This window comes from Pinus tabuliformis, chromosome J (genome assembly GCF_031772625.1).
Source record: "Pinus tabuliformis cultivar Carrire ecotype Pingquan chromosome J, CPIR1, whole genome shotgun sequence".
NCBI classification, from domain to species: domain Eukaryota; kingdom Viridiplantae; phylum Streptophyta; class Pinopsida; order Pinales; family Pinaceae; genus Pinus; species Pinus tabuliformis.
Window position 1 is genome coordinate 1,077,896,090 of NC_142295.1, and position 10,895 is coordinate 1,077,906,984.

General features: G+C 32.7%; 1 pseudogene; it reads left to right on the plus strand.

Annotated features, from left to right (window-relative positions):
- The first annotated feature begins 6,295 nt into the window (after positions 1-6,295).
- Positions 6,296-9,069, plus strand: LOC149230694 (subtilisin-like protease SBT1.7 pseudogene; annotated as a pseudogene).
- Positions 9,070-10,895: the final 1,826 nt, after the last annotated feature.

Consider the following 10,895-nt stretch of genomic DNA (forward strand, 5'->3'; position numbering starts at 1 on the left):
GTTGGGGGAGATGTTGGGAGCTAAACTTGCATGTTTTTACGTACCTTTTTATCATATTTTCCTTCACATTTGCACTCCTAACTAAGTCATTTCATATCATAAATCTTGCAGGTATACCTCTAATCATGTCTTTATGATTTAATTAATCATTGAAGCATATTCTAGGGGATTATTACCAAAAGTGCTTGTTAAACTTTATCTTATGTGCAGATTTCCAAGTCAAATGACTAAGTTTAATCATCAAGCTGCCAGCACTATTGTTAAAAATCAGTTGTAATGACGGAACTGATCCAGACTTAATATTTCTATCTTTTGTATTCAGTGTTGTCTTATTACAACCATTATGTAATCACAGGCAACATTTACCTTAATATCAAGAATTATTTTGTATAAGAGAGGATAGAGAGTTTGAAACAGAGGGTTGGCATACGAGAGAGTTGAGCTTTGTAATAATGACTTTTATATTAATGAAATTTATAGCTTTTTGATCTTTCTCTGAGTTCGTGAGTTCATCACAACCCTCATCAGGGAGTTGGGCCCACTCTCCTGATCAGGTGTTGCTGAGATAGTGTGTGCTTAGTTTTCTTTTCATGTATGTATTTCCTTTTCTCGCTGTGATGGTTTGATGTAAATGTTGTGAATTGAATTGTTGTTACAATTAGCTATTGTTACAATTAATTATTGTTACAATTAACTATTGTTATCTTGTTCATTTGTTGTTACAAATAATTATTGTTGTCATTTCCATTTGTTGTTACAGTTGTTTATTGTTTATCAATGAATCCTTGACCAATTTTGGGTTGTACAATTTTTCCTGCATATACTTTGCGCGTTAGCCTTGCAATAACCAGTAGATCCCAAATTGATAATTAATGTGGGAAAGGGTTGAATAATATCATTCACACTTGGACACCGGTAGGTGTCCTATTGTTTCCCTCAACACTTGTTATGAGGAGGTACAACCATAAACTAGGGTCCTATGGATATATGTTAACCACAATGCTAAATTAATTCATAGAACCAAGGTACCATGTATAAGTGCTAGTTACCAAGATGAAATGGTCTAACAACATCCAACATAAATATAAGTCCCATGTGAAATTTCTAGCTATGATGTTGAATTTTCTATTGTCCCATGTGGAAATACCAGCTATAATATTGAAGCAATCTAAGGAGGTCATCCATAGATCCCAATCCTAGGTCCAAGAGCTCATGCTTACTCCTCACTAAATATACTTAACATTAATGCTTAGTTTGGAATATTTCTCCAAATTCCTAACACAATCATGTGACTCCAAATATATAAATCTATCCATATAGAAGAAATTGTCCATAAAAGTCCAAAATGTTGAATGTGGATTTGAAAGAAACACTACCACTAGAGAATAGGAAAGCCATAAACTAGTAGTATTATTTGAATATAGACTTCCATCCATGATGTTTCTACACAAGGTAGAGTAATAGAATGTTAAAGTAGTTATGATCCCAAAAATGACAATTATCCATCTATTAATCATCACAAGCATCATACAGCTCAAATTGAAACATATCATTCTCAGTTATACTCTTGATTCATGAAAGGATATGTGGTATCTATAATACATATATCCTCAAGTTTATTAAGTATATTTTTCATATCTTGGTATCCCTTATATAGATACTAAAGAGTTTTTTTAACCAACATTTATTGCTCCCATAGCATGTTCCATGAAAATGACTTTGTGAGGACTACAAGGCACTTGATGTTGATTAGAAGAATAACATATAAGATGTCAAATAAAAGCCCCAAAAATCCTATTTCAATGGTGTTGATATTGTTGCAAATTGAGCACATTGCAAAAAGATACATGCTACATATTCACATTTCCATCACAAGAAAACCCTTAAATAGACAATAGTTTCAAAGTGACCATGGAGTTTTGTAATTGTGGTCTTGATATCCAATTAGAGAAATATCACAAGAGTAGTAATCATTTTACATTAACTTCCCAAACCGTAACTAAATTAAGGAACTCCATTGAAAAGTGATTTTCTTGGAAACCCTAGTTTAATTTTTAGGTTTTCGTATGCAAGATGAAATTTACAAGAAAAATGATAGTGTGTTTTGAAGAATACATAAAAGAGATGAAATCCTTATAGAAAAATATTTGTAAATAATTTCACTATATTCACTCAAAAGATGATGCAACAATATGAAGAAATCTTCATAACCATGACAAGATGAAGACACTTTCAAATAACAAAGATGAGAAGGTATTTTGGATAGGTGGTATCATGTTGGGAAGAGAGCATGAATGGTTTCTTTTCATGCACAAACATCCTCTTGTAGGTTAATGAATGTATTCAACAAGAAAATGTTATTATTTATATAAACTCTAGTAGAAAACATAATCTACAATGTTAACTTGGAGAAGAGGCTACAAATTCCCACAATGAATATTCAAACCACATAGGTAGAAGATGAAAATGCTCAAAACTTTATAGATTTGAATGTTACCATGGTAAATATGTTTTGTATTAAAATTTTAATGCTATAGTTATGGATGATGTGGATATTGTTTTTATATATTCTTGGATGGATTCAGTTGGTATAGTTAATATGAATGTGCAAAAGAAGTTTTTGTACAAGCAAAAATATTACATTGCACAATATTTCTCTTATCAAATTAAAAAGGATCCAAGTGGGTAGTTGAAGAAGTCCTTCAGGGAAACTAATTAGAAAACCTACTAACACATTAGATGAAGAGTTCAATTTTGAATCAAAAGAAGAATCTATAGAAGCAGAGGAAGAAAATCCTTAAGAAGGGCATATAAGTGAAGAGGAAGCTACGGAGATAAGTCAATCAAAAGAACCATAGAGTCAAGAGTCAAGAAAAACTAATAGGTAAGTTTGTTGTATATCACCACTCTCATCACTTAGAGAAACAACAATGATCAAAGCAAGGGAATCAACATCAACAAACTTACTAGATCAACATGGAACAAGAAAGATAACTATTGTGGAGGCACATGTAGAACTAAAAGAAATGTGTGGAGATATTAGTGTAGAAAAATAAAGAAACAGATCTTAAGGAGAATTTAGGATCAATATTGAGGAAAGACTACAGTTATACCCCATATCCACATTTCACTAGGATGGATGGATGCTCATGCATGGTACCAATTGACTATATTTCTTAGTATAATATATTATATGTTTCTTCCCTTGTTTTGGGGATGAAACATGCAAAGAGAGAATCCACTAGGTACTTAGAGTCTGTACTCAATAATGTAATTTGGCCTCATTAAAGATTTTTCACTAAATAGTTTGTTGGTATGTGTACTTAATAATGTATTGTTATCTCATTAAAGAAGGCACACTAGGTTGTTAACATTCAATAAACATAAAATGACCCAATTCTTAATATAGGGGTTACAAGTTGTTATAGTCATAGTTTGTTACAAGCTATTTATAAGAGTATTCAGGAATCTTATGGGAATATGCATGGGTAAGTGATAAATAGGGGAAAGGAAGAAGTATATATAAGGGTTGAAGAGTCATCCGATTTCTTGTTATTTTGGGAAAATTATAAAGAGTGTGAGGAAGACTTTTGTTAAGAAAACATTTTATAACATTCCATCTAAGAGACCAATTGTGGAATGTTGTTTATAAAGCCTAGAAATTGAAATGATTTTGCAGAGCTAGAAACCTAACTACACTTTTGCTAGATAGGGTGGATTATTGTTCCCACCAAAAACAAGTGAGAAAGAATGTTTTGGAGGCATCTTTCTATTACCTATACCTATAATGTTTAAATGGATAAAATGATATGACTTAAAAGTCTTAGTTAAAGTTTATAAATATTATTTTTAGTATAAAATTTTAACAACTAATAATTATAAAATAAATTATTCATTATCTATTGTGACAATTGTTTTATTTTTTATTAAAAAGAAATTATATGCAATGAATAATCAATAATGCCAACTTGTTTAATATTTTAATTAAAAAATTTATATACTATTATGAAAGACAATACCAATTAAATTGAATATATTTCTCCTCCGAGCCTTTTTAAAGTTGAAAATATAAGGGAAAAACCTAAACTGACATTTTGAAGTTTTAATATAAACCCTACATTATATTTTCAAATAAATTATTTCTTTATTTTTATAATAAATTTCTATTAAAAATAATTTATATTATATCATCATTAATTTTTTCAAATTATTTATTTAAATAATATTTATAATTTATATTATACCATTATTAATTTTTTCAAATTATTTATTTAAATAATATTTAATCTAAATTATCAAATTTAAAGTTAATATAGTATTAAAGTGCATCAAAATAATTATTTCAAATTATTTATTTAAATAATATTTAATCTAAATTATCAAATTTAAAATTAATATAATATTATTGTGCATCAAAGATAGTTATTTAATTGAATAGCACCTATATTAAATTATCAATTTAAAATCAATAGTACATCAACTTACATCAAAGATAACTATTTATTGAAATAACATTTAAATTAAATTAATAAAAAAAATAAAGTTAACTCAATTTACTTTTAAAAATAGTTATTTATTTGAGTGAAATTCAAAATGAATTATCAAATTTAATTGAACGTCAATTTGCATAAAGTATTTAGGTTTAAAGTTTTTGTACGTGACTCTCATGATTATATTTATAAAACCATTTTGTTTAAAAAGAAAAAAATGAACTAAATCATATGTTGTTGGCCGACAAGTCCAGTTTGAAAATCCTTTTTTTAATTTTCCTTTAGACATATGCTTCGAGATTTTAAAAGGATCAAATCCTTTTTAGATGTACAATTTTTTTACATGGTAAAAATTTTACCAATTAAAAAGAATCGGTATTATTGTATATTTTTTAAATCCTAGTAAATTAGTGATATTTTAAAGTAATTTAAAAGAAGTATAGCATCAATTTTTTTATCAATAATCAGTAAGCTAAAAATATTAATAATTTACATATGATATATAATTTAACAAAAATGAAAGTTCAAAATTTTATTATTATATGATATATAATTTAGCAAAAATAAAACGATCAATATTTTATTATTAAAAAGGAAATTCTATTTCGAAAACAACTTATTCTTAAAACCTTGTCACAACTCAATATATCTTAAATATTAAAATTAAATGAAAATATACTAAATACTAAAGTCACTATCCTATGTCACATGGGCACCAGATAACTCTAAAAATGTGAACCTAATCTTATTGTCATTAGTTCTTACTCTCACCACACACTGAAACTGTACAAAGAAAACCATATCCCAACCCTCACCACACACTGAAGCTGTACAAAAAACGCATATCCCAAAAACAACTTACTTTTAAAACTGTGTCACAACTCAATATATCTCAAAGATTAAATTAAGCACAAGATGACCCTAAAAATGTGAACCCAATCTCGTTGTCACTAGTTCTTATCCTCACCACACATTAAAACTTTACTAAAAAAAATCCATATCCCAAAAACAACCTACTCTTAAAACTTTGTCACAACTCAATATATCTCAAAAATTAAAATTAAATGAAATATACAAAATAGTAAAGTCACCGTCTTATGTCAAATAAACACCAAATAACCCTAAAAATATAAACCCAATCTTATTGTCCTGTAATTCTTATCCTCACCCACACGCTGAAACTTTACTATAAAAAAATCCTGTCCAAAAAATAACCTACTCTTAAAACCTTGTCACAACTCAATATCTCAAAAACTAAAATTAAATAAAAATATACTAACCATCCTATATCAAATAAATACTAAATGACCCTAAAAATGTAAACCAAACCTTATTGTCCTATGGTTATTACCCTCACTACACACTAAAACTTTGGAAGCCTTTATTTACTATAAAAAAAAATCCTCTCCAAAAAATAACCTACTCTTAAAACCTTGTCACAACTCAATATCTCAAAAATTTAAATTAAATAAAAATATACTAACCATCCTATATCAAATAAACACTAAATGACCCTAAAAATGTAAACCAAACCTTATTGTCCCATGGTTATTACCCTCACCACACACTGAAACTTTGGAAGCGTTTTATAACGACGGAGCTTATCCAGAACATGTGCTGTAGTATAACAGTAAAACTTATCAATAATACTCTTGTGTACCAGATTGATGGAAATTTTGGTCCCTAAAATGGCATCTAGCATCTAGGTTTTGTCACATCAAACGTCAAACAAAGAAGATTGTAATTACTCACTCAAATCAAATTAAATATCGAAATATTCCCCTATGGTTATGCGGCCCAGTAAGGATCGAAATATTCCCCTATCGCATTTCTCTCTATGTAAATATTTTACCATTTCCCTGACTGAAGGCGTTTCTCTCGGGAACATAATTCAATAACATTCCGCAATTAGAGGGAAGATTAGAGACGCTCTTTCCTATAAGTCTCTGCAGGCTTATCATGAATTCTTGGCATTGAATTGGCACCAGGGGTTAAACCGCTCTTTGTTGGCTATTTCATCGGCCTGTGTTAAGCTTCTGGCAGATTTTATCATATTGTTGTCTATGATATGGAGACTACAAAATCTTGTAATTGTGTAATTGTTTTTGTGATCATTGCTTTGGTGTTCAGATCACAGGCGTGGGCTACGTCTGATGATGAGGAGATTAAATCCTATATTGTTTACATGGATAAATCCAGGAAGCCCGATCATTTCAGCCTCCACCAACACTGGTATGCTTCAATGGTAGATCAGGTTTCAGGATCCAAATCGGATCCCGCTGCTATGTTATATATGTATGATACCGTAATGCATGGCTTTTCTGTCAAGCTGACCAGCACGGGAGCTCAAACTATGGAGAATATGGACGGATGCCTGGCTGTATTTCCGGATTCAGTCAGTAAACTCCATACTACTAGGACCCCGGATTTTATGGGTTTGAGCTTTAAGGATGGTCTATGGCCACTGTCACATTACGGTGATGATGTTATCGTGGGCATGCTGGATACAGGAATATGGCCTGAGAGCAAGAGCTTCAGCGATCATGGCCTAATTGGTCCCGTGCCTAAGAAATGGAAGGGAGAATGTGAAGTGGGTTCTGGCTTCAATGCTTCCCACTGCAACAACAAACTCATTGGAGCCCGCTACTTTATCAAGGGTTATGAAACCATGTACGGTCGTATTCACGAAAAGGAAGATTACAGATCTCCTCGAGATGCCGACGGTCATGGTACGCATACTTCCTCTACTGCGGCCGGGTCAGAAGTGCCTCGTTCGAGCCTTCTTGGTTTCGCCAGTGGGACGGCCAGAGGGATCGCTACCAAAGCTCGATTGGCCATCTACAAAGTCTGCTGGGCAGTTGACTGCGTTAGCTCCGATGTGCTCGCGGGAATGGAGGCGGCTGTTTCGGACGGAGTTGACTTGCTATCACTCTCGCTTGGCCTAGTTGCCGCCGTTCCTTATTACCACGATCCTATAGCGATCGGAGCTCTGGGCGCCATTGAGAAGGGTGTTTTTGTCTCGTGTTCGGCTGGTAATTCAGGGCCTTTTGCGATTTTCAACACGGCGCCATGGATAACCACTGTAGGCGCCAGCACCATTGACAGAGAGTTCCCGGCTCCCGTCGTGCTTGGCAACGGAAAAAGCTACATGGGTTCCTCCCTGAACAAACGCAAGGCCCTGGCCAACGAGCAATTGCCTTTGGTATATGGGAAAACAGCTTCGAGTAAGGAGACTGCAATGTTATGCGTCGATGGAAGCCTTGATCCCAATATGGTCCGTGGAAAAATTGTGCTCTGTGATCTTGGAGGAAACACAAGGGCAGAGAAGGGATTGGTCGTGCGACGAGCTGGCGGTGCGGGGATGATTCTGGCGAATCAACCTGAACAAGGAGACGATTCGTCGACCAGTTGTCATTTGTTGCCGACAACGAGGGTCGATTCCAACGCCGGGGAATACATAAAAGTTTATATCAACACCACCAGAAATCCTGTGGCGACTATTAAATCCGAGGGACTGACAGTTGTTGGTAAAGCACGAGCTCCGGCCGTAACCGCCTTTTCGTCCAGAGGGCCGAATACAGTCGTTCCGGAGATCCTCAAACCGGACCTGATTGCTCCAGGAGTCAATATTTTGGCGGCCTGGACCGGGCACACCGGGCCAACAGGCTTGCTTTCCGATAAAAGGAAAGTAGATTTCAATATACTGTCTGGGACTTCGATGTCTTGCCCTCATGTGGCCGGCATCGCGGCGCTTATACGCGCTGCTCATCCGGCATGGACACCCGCTGCAATAAAATCGGCTCTCATGACATCTTCTGTACTACTTGACAATCGCAAAAGCCCTATAAGCGACTCATTCACCTTTTTACCTGCAAACGCCTTTGCAATGGGCGCGGGTCATGTGAATCCCAACGCTGCCTTGCATCCTGGTCTCGTCTATGATCTTGGAATCGATGACTACGTTAGCTTTCTGTGTAGCCTTAATTACACAGCAAATCAAATTCATGTGCTAACAAGGAAGGCAATATCCTGCCCCAAATTACGCTCCAGGCCTGGAGATCTCAATTACCCCTCATTCTCCGTGTTGTTTAAGCCGCGTAATTTAATTCATGTTACTAGGAGAACCGTGACTAATGTTGGGGGAGCCCCCTCTGTATATGAAGTCGCAGTGGAGAACCCTGCAAATGTAACTATAATCGTGGAGCCGAAGACGCTCTCCTTCAGAAAGCAAAATGAGAAGGCGAATTATACAGTGAGATTCGAAAGCAAAATAGCATCTGACCACAAGTCTAGCGTTCGCCCAGCGTTCGGCCAAATTCTATGGAAATGTTTGAAAGGTGGAACGCAGGTCGTTCGCAGTCCTGTAGCCATAGTCTGGGAAGAAGATGAAAAATGAACCGTCTAATACTATTATGGAGTAGTCGCCTACAGTGGTTTCGTATAGTATTCCGACAGTTGTGGCCCTCACTAGTTTGAATTGTACTCGATTGAATAAAAGTAGATTCGATCCTTGTTCAGGTCGAGACAAATTCACTGGTCTTTTCTTCCGTTCTTCCAATTATATTAGGTAACTTCCCTCCATTATCGTCTGAATGCTTGGAATTTTGACATTGGCATTGAAGGTAAAATGAAAATTTGATACCCCGCTGGTTTTTAAGCTGTTATACACAAATTCATTGTAAGTTATTCCAGTCATTTATTAGGTGCAGTTATTATTTATAGTAAAAATGTTTCAATGAGTTTTGTAAGTTAGATATTCCGGTCATTTATTACGATATTCCAGTCATTTATTAGGTGCAGTTATTATTTATAGTAAAAATGTTTCAATGAGTTTTGAAAATTTAAAAAGATTTTATAAAATTTAATTTTTGAAATTTGAAATAGAATTGGTCAAAAATAAAAATAAAAAAATATTTTAAAAATAAGAAATATTTTTTTATATATATTTTTAAATATGATAATGGTACAAATATCGAATCTCAATATTTATGAAAAAAATGTACACATATTAAATCTCAACATTTATGAAAATTTCATTATTTACAAAAATTAAAATGAAAATTTGATACCTCGCTGGTTTTTAAGCTGTTATACACAAATTCATTGTAAGTTGATATTCCAGTCATTTATTACGTGCAGTTATTATTTATAGTAAAAATGTTTCAATGAGTTTTGAAAATTTTAAAAAGATTTTATAAAATTTAATTTTTGAAATTTGAAATAGAATTGGTCAAAAATAAAAATTATTTTAAAAATAAATTAATTTTTTTATATATTTTTAAATATGATAATGGTACAAATATCAAATCTCAATATCTATGAAAAAAATTACACATATTAAATCTCAATCTTTTTGAATTTTATATGTTTTATGTGCACAGAAAGATATGGCGAATAATGTTCATGTTCTTTAAACTAAATTCCTTGGGTATAGTTTGCTTATGTTAACTTCCTTGCAAAGTATTGCAAAATTCTTATGCATTAAAATATTGCAAGGATATATGTCTTTTTGAAAATCTTTGCCTAGTTTATGCACAGTGAAAGCAAAGTAGCTTTGTTATTTTCTTGAAAGAAATTACACTAACTCTTTCACATAAAAGCTAAGTAAATATGTAGTTTATGTTAGAAAGATTATATGTGAATCTTGTGTGTTAAAAGCTAAGTAGCTTTGTCATTTCCTTGGAATAAATTACACAAGGTTCTTGTTAAGTATCAAAGATATCCTTTTAAGAAAATATGCATGAAACATGTAAAGTTCTTGAGGAGATAATAGTTATTTTTCGAAGTTTATTGTGAAATAAATAAGCATTGCATGCATGATACAAATAGCCAATGAGTTAGATTCTCTTGTAAGAATATAAGATTATTTTTAGTTTCTTGAAGGGAACATGTGCTTCTAGGAACATAGATAATCATTACTAACTTTTTTTTGAAGAAAATGTATGTTTTACATACACAAAAACAATAGTCATTAAGATACTTTCTTTTTAGAAAAAGAGTTCACAGTTGTATGTATGAAAATAGTGGTTTTTATGATAGCTCTCTTGAAACATAAATAGATTGTTTTATTAAAAAATGCACATGAATATTGTTCATACAAGAACAAGAATGCATGCTTGTTTCTTGAAAAGATTATGTGAATTGAAGTAAAGGTCATTGTGTTAGGAAAAACACATGTTGCATGCACAAAAAGGGTGGCCATTGTGACATAGAAAATATCTTTTTGAGTGTAGATAGAGAAAGTTATTATGTTAACTTTCCTTAAAATAATAATCCCTTGACAATATTTCCTTGCTAGATGAATTGTCTCAATTTCTTGACTTCAGTACATAAAAGGTTAAGTAAACCTTTTTATTGTTACCTGGTTTTTATACATTAATGATGGTTATCTATGGTAATTTCTTG